The sequence below is a fragment of the Camelus bactrianus genome, chromosome 20 (assembly GCF_048773025.1).
Source record: "Camelus bactrianus isolate YW-2024 breed Bactrian camel chromosome 20, ASM4877302v1, whole genome shotgun sequence".
In the NCBI taxonomy this organism is placed as follows: Eukaryota; Metazoa; Chordata; class Mammalia; order Artiodactyla; family Camelidae; genus Camelus; species Camelus bactrianus.
This window is the reverse complement of record NC_133558.1, coordinates 23,649,003-23,662,219: the sequence shown is the minus strand read 5'-3', so window position 1 is coordinate 23,662,219 and position 13,217 is coordinate 23,649,003.

The following is a 13,217-nucleotide window of genomic DNA, read 5'->3' as shown; positions in this document are numbered from 1 at the left end:
AATCCCTTACCCTCGGGATTGGTTTCCTCTCTGTAAAATAGGATAACTACAACAACCTTGCAGGGTTGTTATGTGCTGTCTGCCCGCACAGGAACTTCACTTTTTGCCTGGAAACAAGCCTGGCACACAGCAGGTTATCAATACACATTTGTTTATTTAATTAGTTAAGTGATGTGTGTAACTCATTTGGCACAATATTTGCCCCCCAAAATGCTGACTCTTTTAAAATGTTCTTTTCACACTTCAATATCCCGTTCTTTCCCACCGTTTTTCCTGGGTTTTTGTTGTTGTTTGTGTATGTAATGCTAGTCTAGCATGCATCTTTCAATGGAGCACTCTTAATCCCTCCAACCATATTCTCAAACACCTCTTGAACCTCTCTGCCCATCCACTCACCCATTCCATCTTCTGGTAACTGCAGCTAAGTGAATTATCCATTTAAATTATGGAATATTTTAATGTTTCTTTTAAATGTATTCAACCACCAACCACTGTGGTCTAGATCCTACCACCAGAGAAAGCTTCACGAGACCACTTCTTAATTTCTTGGACAGGAAATGGGGATCATGTGTTGTAGTAAACAAACATCTGTTGATTTTCTCTGAGGAACTACTTTTCTCACAGTAGTCCACATTATTGATTTAGGTGTGGTTGGGTCCTACACCCTACTTTTTCAGAAGTAGAGACATGAACACCCTGGTTAATTAAATCATTCTGGTTCTTAGTGCCCCTCTCTACCCACCCCTGTTAGTTCAGGAATGGATGAGTAATCCAATTAGACCTGTCAGTTAATGGCACTTGTAATTTTAAAAATTACAATAACTTCAGAACTTTTAATAGCTAACTTAAATGTAGAATATAAGGGTTTAACAATTTCTAGCTTCCATATTTTTTACAAGCCATAAACAGTGCTAGGGCTTCTGGTTAAAGTGATTGCAAATTTGGACCCTAAAGTCAGATAACTCCCTGAAGTTGACTTTATATCAGGTTCTATCTTAGCCACATCATAGCCATAAACTATTATCCTTTTAAAGAAACTCTTTCAATTTAAGATTCTGCAAGTTGTATACTGCAAAAAATGCCCTTATAAATTTGTAAGAGCAGTGTAATTATTGATGTACCATATTACCTCCATGAATTCTTAGCTATTTTGTCAGCACTGCTGCTAGGCCAGCCATTGAGAGATGTGCTCCCTTCCTCTGATTGCTAGGGTCCTGAGCCTGGCAGCCATCCTCTTTCCAAGAGGGAGAAAGCAGCCTGCAGTGGACCCAACCTAAAGAGAGGGAAAGCTGAGAGTTGGGGAATAAGGAGCTCTAGAACGCCTGTTTAAGAAGCGCTGAGCCCAGTTCCACTTTTGGGATTCTTAATTGAACGTACAAGTTCCTTGCCTCTTCCCCTGATTTGCCTAAGCTACTTTGAGTTCGTTTTTTTCCTGTTACTTGCAAACAGGATTCCTAATACAGAAATTACTCTGACACAGACTTCTCAAGTCTGAGAACCATGGCTCTAAGTTATCTTCCAAGTCTAAAATTCACCTGTTATCAATTTGATAAATGGGTTTTTTTTTTTATTTAAGAAAGAAAAAGTTATTGATGGCCGAGCATTTGTATCTATGTACGAGAATTAAAACTTTAAATATTGTGATTGACTTCAGGTGTTCATGAAGGAAAATCTAATAAGAGCATGGGCCATAACAATAGTTCTTAACTACTTGGTTCAGTTAGTGTCCTGGCAGGAGAAAAATAGCATACTCAACAAAAGGTTAAATGAAGAGGCAGTTTTTTTCAGAGGTATGTGGGTAAGGAAACCCAGAAAGGGTGGGGTGGAGGGGGAGCTTCCAGTGGCAGCTCTTAAGCCCAGTGGGGAAAAGAAGGGAGCAGTGTTACCGGGCCAGACAAATGCTGTAGCTTTGAAGAGAGGCCATGATGGCCTTAGGTAGAGGAACTGTGGCAGCCGAATTTGGGCATGGGGAGGGGTGGTCCGACATAACTGGGCTGCTCTCTCTTCCCATAGTCCCATTTTTCAATGGTGCCTCCCATTGCCCAAAACTAGCTGGAAACCTGAGGGCAAAAGAGCTGGGTGATGCAAGCGCAGGTCGCCTTCCAGGGCGCAGAATGAGGCAGAGAAAACTGGAAACTGAGCTAGGGTTGTATAGTCCAATACAGCAGACACTAGGCTCATGTGGTTATTTGAGTCCTAATTGAGATGTTCTATAAACATAAAATACAAGCTGGATTTCAAACATTTATTATTTTAAAAAAAGAATGTAAACTATCTCACTAATTTTTATGTTGATTACGTGTTGAAATGATAATGTTTTTGTTGGGTTAAATAATGTATTGGGTTAAATGAACTGTATTATTAAAATTAACTTAAATCTATTTATACTTTTTTATGTGGCTACTAGAACACTTAAAATTACATGTATGGCTCATATTATATTTCTGTTGGACAGTGTTATTTACAGGGAAAAGTGGAAAATAACCTCACACAATTACAACAAATACTCATTTAAAAACTCATTTTAATTTTGTATCTTGGACAACTATGTGAAAATAGTGTTTCTGCAAGTTACATATTTAAAGCTTTTTTAAAAGCATAATCGCCTTGACACTTTGAGGTATTACCCTTCTATGTATTTTTATATGATCCCCTGAAACAGTTTTTTGGATCATATTACATATTTAACAATCATTCATTCAGTCAAGAAGTATTTGTTAAGTACCTTCTATTTTTCAAACACAGATGGATTTGGAGGAAAAAGTAAGATAAAACAGAGTCACAGGCTGCCATCATGGGGCTAAGTCCCAATATAGTGGGGAATTAGAGATAATCACACAAGTGGTTGTGAAATTACTTATGTAGAAAATAGTCTGTAGAGGGAAATGGTGTCTTAAGAACATATGTCACAGGAAAGATTGACTTGAGTAGTTAAACCAAAGATGACTTCCTGGAGGAAGTGATAATTTAGTGATAACAGGAGATATCTGACAAAGTTTGTCAGAGGAGTGAGAGAATGTTGCTAGAAGAGGGTACAGAATATGTAAGTCATGTAGTAAGTTAGAGGAACTAAAAAGAAAAGGAGGGGGAAAAAGACCAGTGTGGTTAAAGCACAAAATGAGGAATAGATTTGAAATTTTATTAATATGAAAAATGTTCATTTTATACATGTATTTATTCATATATCACGAAGTATTTGCCAAGTGCCTACTAAGTGCTTTCAGTGAAGCAAAGTCACTTTCATTCAGTCAATAAACATTAACTAAGTACTTATTATGTTTCTCTCTGGAAGGTTCAGAGAGCTGCTATAATCAGATGTTGGAAGTGTATGCACCCAGGAGATTTTCCACTTCCTTCATATAGAAGATTCCAGGTGACAATTGGACTTTTTTATTTTTTAATGGGTGCTCTTGTGCCTGAAAAAGAATAATGATGGATTCTGGTGTTTTGATTAATATTAAATTTACCAAAGTTTCAAATTCTTAAATCTAGTTCTTTTTGTATGGTTAAGCTAACCTTCCAATCATTGTTATATTTCCTTCTAAAAATCTAATGTTTTTTCATAAGTTCAATAATTTCCACTGTCCTTAGATAAATCTTTAATAGAATCAGAAGTTAAGCAGAATTTCTCTAAACAAGTAAACTTATTTATACACTTGAATGATTTAACTTCTTTAAATGTATCGAGTAGCATTTGTACATTTAATACATTTAATTTTCTGAAACATTTTAAAGGTCTATTATAGTAGACTTAAAATTCTAACAAGCAAGATAGCCCGTGTTTATGTATTGGAAGACTTAATGTTGTCAAGATGGTAGTAATATCCAAAGCAATCTACAGATTCAATGTAATCCCTATCAAAATTCCAAAGAAATTTTTTGCAGAAATGGAAAAGCCAATCCTCAAATTCATGTTGATTTCCAAGGGGCCCCCAAATAACCAAAATTAACATTAACAAAATTAACATTGAAAAGTAAGAACAAATTTGGAGGACTCACACTTCCCAGTTTCAAAACTTACTACAAAGCTATAGTAATCAATACATTGGTACTAGCATAAGGACAGACATAGACCAATGGAATAGAATTGACAGTCCAGAAACAAACCCATACATTTATAGTCAACTGATTTTTGACAAGGGCCAAGACTTTTCAATGGGGAAAGAATAGTCTCTCAAAACAAATGGTCTGTCAAACAAATGGTGGTGTGACAACTGATACATGAAAAAAAAAAAAAAGAAGTTGAACCCTTACGTCATATCGTATACAAAAATTAACTGCAAATGCGTCAATGACTAAGTGTTAAATCTGAAACCATAAAATTCTTACAAGAAAACATAGGGGCAAATCTACATGACCCTGGATTTGGCAATGGATTCCCAGATATGACACCAAAAGCACAAGCACCAAAAGAAAAAGTAGTTAAATTGAACCTTACCAAAATTAAAAATGTTTGTGCATTAAAGGGCATTATTGAGAAAGTGGAAAGGGAACTGTTACGTAATAAAGTTGTCTGGTCTTTGTCCCAGGTTCCTGGCATTAAGCTTCCAAAACCCTTGGAATTTCCTGAGCAACCACATGATAAGAGGGTTGGGACTTTGAGCTAGTCCTACTTCTGGGGAGAGGAGAGGAGCTGGAGATTGAATTCAATCATGTAGCCATTGATTTATTCAATCAAGCCTACATAATGATACTCCTGTTAAAAACTCTGGACAGAAGCTCAATGGGGCTTCCTGGTTGCTGAACACACTGATGTGCTGGAAGGGTAATGCACTCTGAGTCTATGGGGAGAAGGCACAGAAACACTGTGTTGGGAACCCTCCCCAACCTTGCCCATTTTTCTATTTGGCTGTTTCTGATCTGTAATCTTTATAATAAAAATGGAACAGCAAGTATGGTGGTTTCTTGAGTTCTGTAATTCATTCTGGTGAATTATTGAACCTGAGGGAATCATGGGAATTCCTACATTTGTAGCCACATAGTCAAAAGTGCAGGTAACCTAGAGACCGTCAGAAATTGAGACTGGTGTCTGAAGAGGAGACAGTCTTGTTGAGAACCATGCTCTTAAACTTAAGAGAGTCTGATGCTAACTCTGGGTATCTAATGTCAAATTGAATTGCAGTATACCAGTTGGTGTTGCAACAGTTGGGGTTGAAATGGAACAAAAACCTACAGAATGAGAAAAGTATTTGCAAATCATATATCTGATAAAGGAATAGTATCCAGAACTAGCATAAAGCACTTTTACTACTCAAAAACAACAAATTTAAAAATGGGCAAACTTGAATAGACATTTCTCCAAAGAAGATATACAAATGGCCAAGAAACACGTGAAAAGATGCTCAACATCATTGGTTATCAATGCAAATCAAAACCACAGTTAGGTGCACCTTCACACGCATTAGGATGGCTAAAATAATCTTTTAAAAAGGAAAATAACAAATGTTGATGAAGATATGGAGAAATTAGAACCATCACATGTTGCTGGTGAGAATGTAAAACAGTGTAGCTGCTGTGGAAATGTTTTTCAGTTCCTCACAAAGTTAAACATAGAATTACTTTATGACCTAGTAATTCTACTTCTAGGTATATACCCAAAAGAACTGAAAACTGATACTTGAAGTACATGCACATGCATGGATATAGCAGCACTATTCACAATTTTGCCAAAAGTTAGGGAGAGCCTAAATGTCCATCAATGGATAAACAAATTGTAATATATGCATATGGTGGAATATGATTCAAAAGGGATGAGTACTGCTCCATGCTACAACATGCATGAACCTTGAAAACATTATGTTAAGTGAAAGAAGCCAGTCACAAAATGTCTCATACTGTATGACCCATTTATATGAAATATCTACAGTGGGTAAATTTACAGAGATAGAAAGCAGGTTGGTGGTTTTCAGGGATGAGGGTGGGGTGGTGGGAAGCAGCTTCTTAATGAACACCAGGTTTCCTTTTGGAGAGATGAATATATTTTGAAACTAGGTACAACATTGTGAATGTACTAAATATTACTGAATTGTTCACTTCAAAATGGTTAATTTTATGTTACGTGCATTTCACCTGGATTTTTTTTTTCATTGAAGTATAGTCAGTTATAATGTATCAGTTTCTGGTGTACAGCATAATGTCTCAGTCATGCATACATATACATGTATTTGTTTTCATATTCTTTTTCATTAAAGGTTATTACAAGATATTGAATATAGTTCCCTGTGCTATACAGAAGAAATTTGTTTGTTATCTGTTTTTACATATAGTGGTTAACAACTGCAAATCTCAAACTCCCAAATTTATCCCTTCTCACCTTTTTTCCCTCGTCACCTCAATTTTTAAAAAAGGAAAAAAAAAAGAAAAAATTATAACAAGCAAAAGTGTTTTAAGTCTCTAAGCAATTCTTATAAACCTAATGTAATGGACAGAATGTTTGTGTCCCCCCAAAATTCGTATATTGAAACTTGAAATATTTTTTAATTTTATTTTTTTTGAGGTATAGTTGATTTATAATATTACATTAGTTTCAGGTATACAACATGATTCAAAATTTTTATAGATTATACTCCATTTAAAGTTATAAAATATTGCAATATTCCCTGTGCTGTAACTTGTATCCTCCTAACTTATTTTAGACATAATAGTTTGTACCTCTTAATTCCTTACCCCTATCTTGCCCCTCCCCCCTTCTCTCTCCCCACTGGTGACCACAAGTTTGTTTTCTGTATCTGTTTCTGTTTTGTTATATTCATTTCTTTGCTTTTTACTTACTTATTTTTATTATTATTTTTTCCATTCCTTTGTATTTTAGATTCCACATATAAGTCACATATATTGAAACTTTATCCAATGTGGTGGTATTTTGATGTGTGACTTTTGGCAGGTAATTAAATCTTGAGGGTAGAGCCCTTATGAATGCAATGTATCTGTGATATCGTAATTTATAGGAAAATTATATATTTGGTCATTCTGATGACTGAAAAGTATTTCTCATATATATTTGGTTTTCATCCACAGTTCCTGGCTCACAACTCCCAAAATCCTTGGAATTTCCTGAGAGATAAGAACAATGCATAAAACTTGGTATCTTGTCCTCAGTTCCTCAAAACGCTTCAGGTAAGTTGACTTTTGGATCCCACCCAAGGATGGGGCCTGGTTGCCAGGAGAACTAACCATGTGATTAGCTGGTTAGAACTTTCAGGCCCGCCTACTGACCTCAGGGGAGGGAAGAGAGGCTGGAGGTTGAATCAATCACTGTCAGTCAATGGTTAATCCAATCATTCCTTTGTAAAATTAATTAAGCCTCTGTAAAAGCCCAAAAGGACAGTGTTAGGAGAGCTTCCGGGTCGGTGAACACCGGGGAGGTGCTGGGAGAGGGCATGAACGCTCCCCACCCTTTCCCTGCCCCTTAGTCTACACATCTCTTCCATCTGGACGTTCACCTGTATCCTTTATTATGATAAATCAATAATCTAGTAAATAAAATGTTTCTCAGAATTCTGTGAGCCTTTCTAGCAAATTAAAGAAATCAAAAAAGGAAGGAGCTGTGGGAACCTCTGCTTTATAGCACAGGCGGGAAGCACAGATAACAACCTGGGCTTGTGACTGGCTTCTAAGTGGAGGGTGGTCTTGTGGGACTAAGCCCTTTAGCTGTGGAATCTCAGATTCTGTCTCCTAGTAGATAGTGTTGGAATTGAGTTGAATTCACAGACACCCTGTTGGTGTTCGAGAATTGCTTGTTGGTGTGGGGAAGCCTACACACACACACACACACCCCCCTTGGAATTGGGTCCAGAAACCCCCTTTTCAGTACACTTATTAGGAGAAGCCAGAGAACTCTCTAGCCCTCTTTCAGCCATGTGAAGTTACATGGAGAAGTCACCAGAACCCAGTCATGCTAGCACCCTGATCTCAGACTTCTGGCCTCCAGAACTGTGAGAAATAAATTCGTGTTGTTTGTAAGCCACCCAGGCTATGGTACTTTTTTTTATAGCAGCCCAAACTAAGACATATAACAGATCAAATCTGTAGATGTTACGTAAGAGTTTCGGCTCTGGACAGAGATGTAGGGATCTGAACACTGGTGAAAGATTTGATGACATTAAGGAATTATGATTAATTTTAAATGATTTTTAAAGTCCCTGATGTTTTAGAGATATATGCTGAGACACGTACATATGAAATGATGTGTTCTAGATTTGCTTCAAAATAATATGGGGGTGGGGAAGTGGATTAGTGGTAAAGATAAAACAAGATTGAGCTTTGTGGTAGCTCATAGTGGAAAAAAAATGTGACAATGAATATATGCATGTTCATGTATAACTGAAAAATTGTGTTCTACACTGGAATTTGACGTAACATTGTAAAATGACTATAACTCAATAAAAAATGTTAAAAAAAAAAACCAAGATTGAGCTGCAAATTGTTAAAGCTGGGTAATGAGTACATGGGATATGTTATACTCTCCTATCTACTTTTTTAATATATTTGAAATTTTACATAATTAAAAAGTCCAAAAAAAAAAAGAATAGAAAAGAAAAGGAGAGCAGTCACAAGAGGAGAGCTGGAAGAGAAAGAGAAACATAATTATGCTGTTGCTGATGTGATAATAGTGTAGCATGTTATAGAACATTTACAGAACATTTACAGAACATTTACATTCAGTAATTCAGAAGAGAGAGGCTAACTGCTTGCTTCTTCCTAAACCTCTTCCCAGCTGTAAGATCCCTTCCTGTCTTGAGACTGAAGCCAGCCTGGCACTTAGAAGACAATAAATCTTCATCAAAAATGAGCATGAAGCGCTCATTCCCAGCCTTCCCGACACTTGCCCAGAGGCTGCTGCGAAAGTCCCAGACTTGGTCGTAGAGCAGAGAGAGGTCAGGACGTAGGGACCCCTAGAATTGCACCCCTTGCTCCTGGTCTCTTCTCAGCTTTCCCTAGCATGTCCTGATTGCTGCTGATTGCTTGCTACACACTTAAGAATTTAAATAACAAATGTACCCAGATAAAGCTTTATTCTCCAGATAAAATTCTGTAGCTTGTTTCACAAGCATTTATTGTTTATGTTTGTTTTAAATTTTAAGGTGCAGGGCCAGCAAATGGGATTATAAACTGTTCATTTTATGAACTATAACTTGTTCATTTCAGGTTATACTTTATGGCTCCATTCAGGTTATACTCCTCATTTACCAAGTTTAGTCCTCTTAAGTGTGTCACAGAATCAGAAAGGTTGGGAAACATTTAATCAGCAAAGAGGAGTTATGTGTCTAAGTAAACTGGCAAGGCTGGTGGCCATTTAGTGGGTTTTAAGAGGATTCATAACTATTCTTAACCCTCCCTCCCCTCCAAAAAAAAACCCCATAAAAACCCACATAGGTTACAGGACAATGCAGGCATGATTCATTTTTTCAAATATATATGTGTGTGTTTGTGTATGCACCTATATACACATATACAGATATACATATGTATATACACACGTATATAGACACAGAAATAAGTAGGAAAGGTTATATACCAAAATAATAACATTTATCTCTAGAAATGAGAAAAAAAGATTTCTCTTTTTTTGGCTGTTTCTCTGTATGGTCTAATCTTTTATAGTTATATTTAATGAAAATTAATAAGAATTTTACTGAAGAGCCAAAATACCTAAAATGTAACCTGGGTTTGAAACATTTTTCTTTCTTTCTTTTTGTTTTTTAATGGAGGTACTGGGGGTTGAATTCAAGACCTCATGCATACTAAGCATGTTCTCTACCACTTGAGCTATCCCCTCCCCCACTAAAACTCTCATTTTAAATTGGTCCACAGTTATTTTCCAATAACTATCAGATAATTATCTGATTTCTCCTAACCTGAGGATATCAAATAACAACTGAAGCCTGTGGCATTTGAGTAATTCTGTTTCCCTGACATCCCTGCCCCCCCCCACCCTTTCACCACACGCAGCAACTCCCTGCCCAACAGGTAGAATAATTTTAACCATCTGGTTTTCTCTGGAATTTACTTGATTTATAAAATATAACTGTAGCACTTGAAACAAGTGGAAACTGGGATACAGAGAGGCTAAGTTATTTGCCCAAGGTCACACAGCTTGTAAGGGATAGAGATGGGATTCAAATCCCAAGTCTGGTTCTAAAGCCTGGTGATAACTAAAGGAGTGGAGAAAGCAACAATGCTCAGAAATTGTGGCCATTTGGAAAGGGTGCCTTTGGAGTCTCTGGGGGAGTGAGTGAGGTTTTTTTCGGCTCCCCACGTTCCTCTGGGAATCCCAAGGAACAACATGTTACATGAACAGTTGTCCTTCCCCCGCTGTGCCTGGCCATGGAGGCAGCTCAGTTCCTGAGTCTCCTTTTCTGATTTCAGCTCCACCTTCTTCCTGCCTTGGTGGTGCCTGAACGTCAATGCCTGCCTCAGTGTATTACCTTATTTGGTTCTCAGACCCACAAGGAGGTCTGGAAAAGGATCCAGGCCAGAATAAAAGGATTGCTTGTGCAGCCAAGGGGTGAGAAATCTTTATTTCGGTGACCTTGGCTTGCACTCTGGATGTCACAAGCACAGGGAAGCAAGCTTAGCCTCAAAAACAACTACAAGAAACAACTGAAGAGGGCAGAGTGGAGGTGCCAGTGTCACAATTTTTAGTGTGTGCTTAACTCTGTGTTCTGAAAGAGGTTTCTATTTATTCAGCTCCCCCATGTCTGTCTTTCTTTCCTCTTTCTGAGTTCCTAGAGTTTACACACCAATGCAAAGAAATTCAAGCCTGAAAAGTCTAAAAAGTTTACATAGCTGGTGCCTTGGTTGTCATAATTTAGCACATGCTTATATGTAGCATGAATAATCTCTTAAACTTGGTTCAGAGAGTCTCTCTCTCTCAGTCTCTTCTCTCTCGTCTAATTTTTGAAACTCTGTTGTGTTGGTTTCTGGTGTACAGCATAGTGATTCAGTTATACATATATATATATGTATACAGTTATACAGTTATATGTATATATATATATATATATCTTTTTCATTTCTTTCTCATTATAGGCTATTACAAGATATTGAATATAGTTCCCTGTTGTAAACAGTAGGACTTTGTTGTTTATCTATTTTATATGTAGTAGTTAGTATCTGCAAATCCTGAACTCCTAATTTATCTCTCCCCTTCCCTCCTGGTAACCATAAGTTTTTTTTCTATGTCTGTGAGTCTGTTTCTGTTTTGTAAATAAGTTCATTTGTGCCAATTTTTTTAGGTTCCACATATAAGTGATATCATGTGATATCTTTCTCTGACTTACTTCACTTAGTATGATAACCTCTAGGTCCATCCATGTTGCTGCAAATGGCATTATTCCATTCTTTTTTATGGTTGAGTAGTATTCCTTTGTGTGTGTGTGTATTTAGATAGATAGATATAGATATAAATATAGATATAGATATACCACAACTTTTTTATCCAATCGTCTGTTGATGGACATTTAGATTGCTTCCATGTCTTGGCTGTTGTAAATAGTGCTGCTATGAACATTGAGCCACAAGAGTTTAAGTCACTTGCTCAAGGTCTCAGAATTCAGAATTACCAAAGCCAGGGTTGACCCCTGCAGTCAGGATGCTGACCACAGGCCTTACTACTTCTGAGGTCCCCCAGGTAGCTGAGGCCTCTGTCTTACTTGTCCTGTTACATTTCAACCTGTTGAGCCCTTCCTCTTACATTTTTATCTTTTCCCTTCTGGTTTTGCAAGTTCCCAAGTCTTTGGCTCCTCCTTCTCAATGCCCTTCAGAGTTCTGCTTCCTCCGTTGCTTCCCTCCTGGTCTCTTCCTGGTTCCCTGTATGTCTCTGTCCATAAGGGACCTCATCTACTTTCAGGACTTAAGTTCTTTGCTTTATCTGTGCAAGGGTGATTATTCCTTCATGGCTGAACCATACATTGAATACACATGCTTCTTTCTTATGTCCCCAGCAGACTTCAGACTTCCAAAATACTAACTCTCCATCCTGTGCCCCACATCTGAGTCTCACTGCTTCCCGGCTGCTCTTGACTGACTCCTCACAGCCTGCATACTGGCCCTGCCTACCTCCTAGTCATCTTATCTTTCCTTTTCAGAAAGAAGCTGTGTACCTCTGCATTCAGTCTCCTTTGCCCAGTATGCCCTAGCCTGAGTTTTTTAAACTTTCAATCTCAGTAGTAAGAAATACTTCATGTGACATCACAACTCAGTACCTGCCCAGTACATGACACAAGGGTAGGCAGCATCTAGACTGTCTCAACAGTGTTGACAACACTATGTTCATGTTCAAGTTAGAATATAGATGCCAGGTCACACTGATGAGAATTCCAACCCAGTTTGTGTCCACACCCAGGGGAGTTGTTCAAAATCTTTAACCATGGTTCGGTCTGGACCCTAGCTAATCAAAACAATCATGGGAGGGTGATGAGAGAAGAGACTGGGTGCTAGGGTGGGAGGAAGATGGGCACTAGGGTGTGGGTGGGGGTTGCAGAGCAGCAGCTATTTACCAAAGAGCACAGATGTTTTTGACTATTTTAACAACTGCTATCTCTGTTCCAGAGCCTTTCAGCTGAATACCACTCTGTCTACCCCTTAGCTTCCATGTCCTTTACTGACTCCACCATCTAAACCTGTTGTCAGCCTCCTGGTTTTTCTGCTACTTGCTACTTTATGCCCCTTCCTTGCTTGGAAAAGAGCCCAGGAATCAGCCCTAAGTAATTCTAACTTCTGAAAGAAAAGCAGTCTGCTCAGAAAGAAGTCAAAGAGGGGGCTTTCATGACAAAGGAAAGTATTCCAGGCCTGTTAGGCCACAGTGTTCAACTTCCACCTCATACCAGCAAGTGCTGGGAAGGACAACAGCCTGTGAGACACTCAGGTAATGACCCTGCTGACAGGGAGGTAGTTAATGATGGGGAGATGAGATGTTTCTCAATAGACTCTGACCATGTTACTAGGAAGCTGGGGCCCAGTATAGGCATACTGTGACAAGTCTTCAAAGTACCTTGGCAACCGAGACTTTTATTTTAGAGGCCAACTCTTATCAGGATTCTTGATCATTGGGTGAGATTGAGACCTTGAGCAATTTCCTTGAGCTCTTTGGAGTCTCATAGTCATAGCTTTCATATTGCAAAATTATCTACCTGAATCAAAAAGTATGTAGGTACTAAAACAACTCTTTGTTTTGAAAACTGGCAATTAAAGGAAAGGAATTAAACATTTAACCT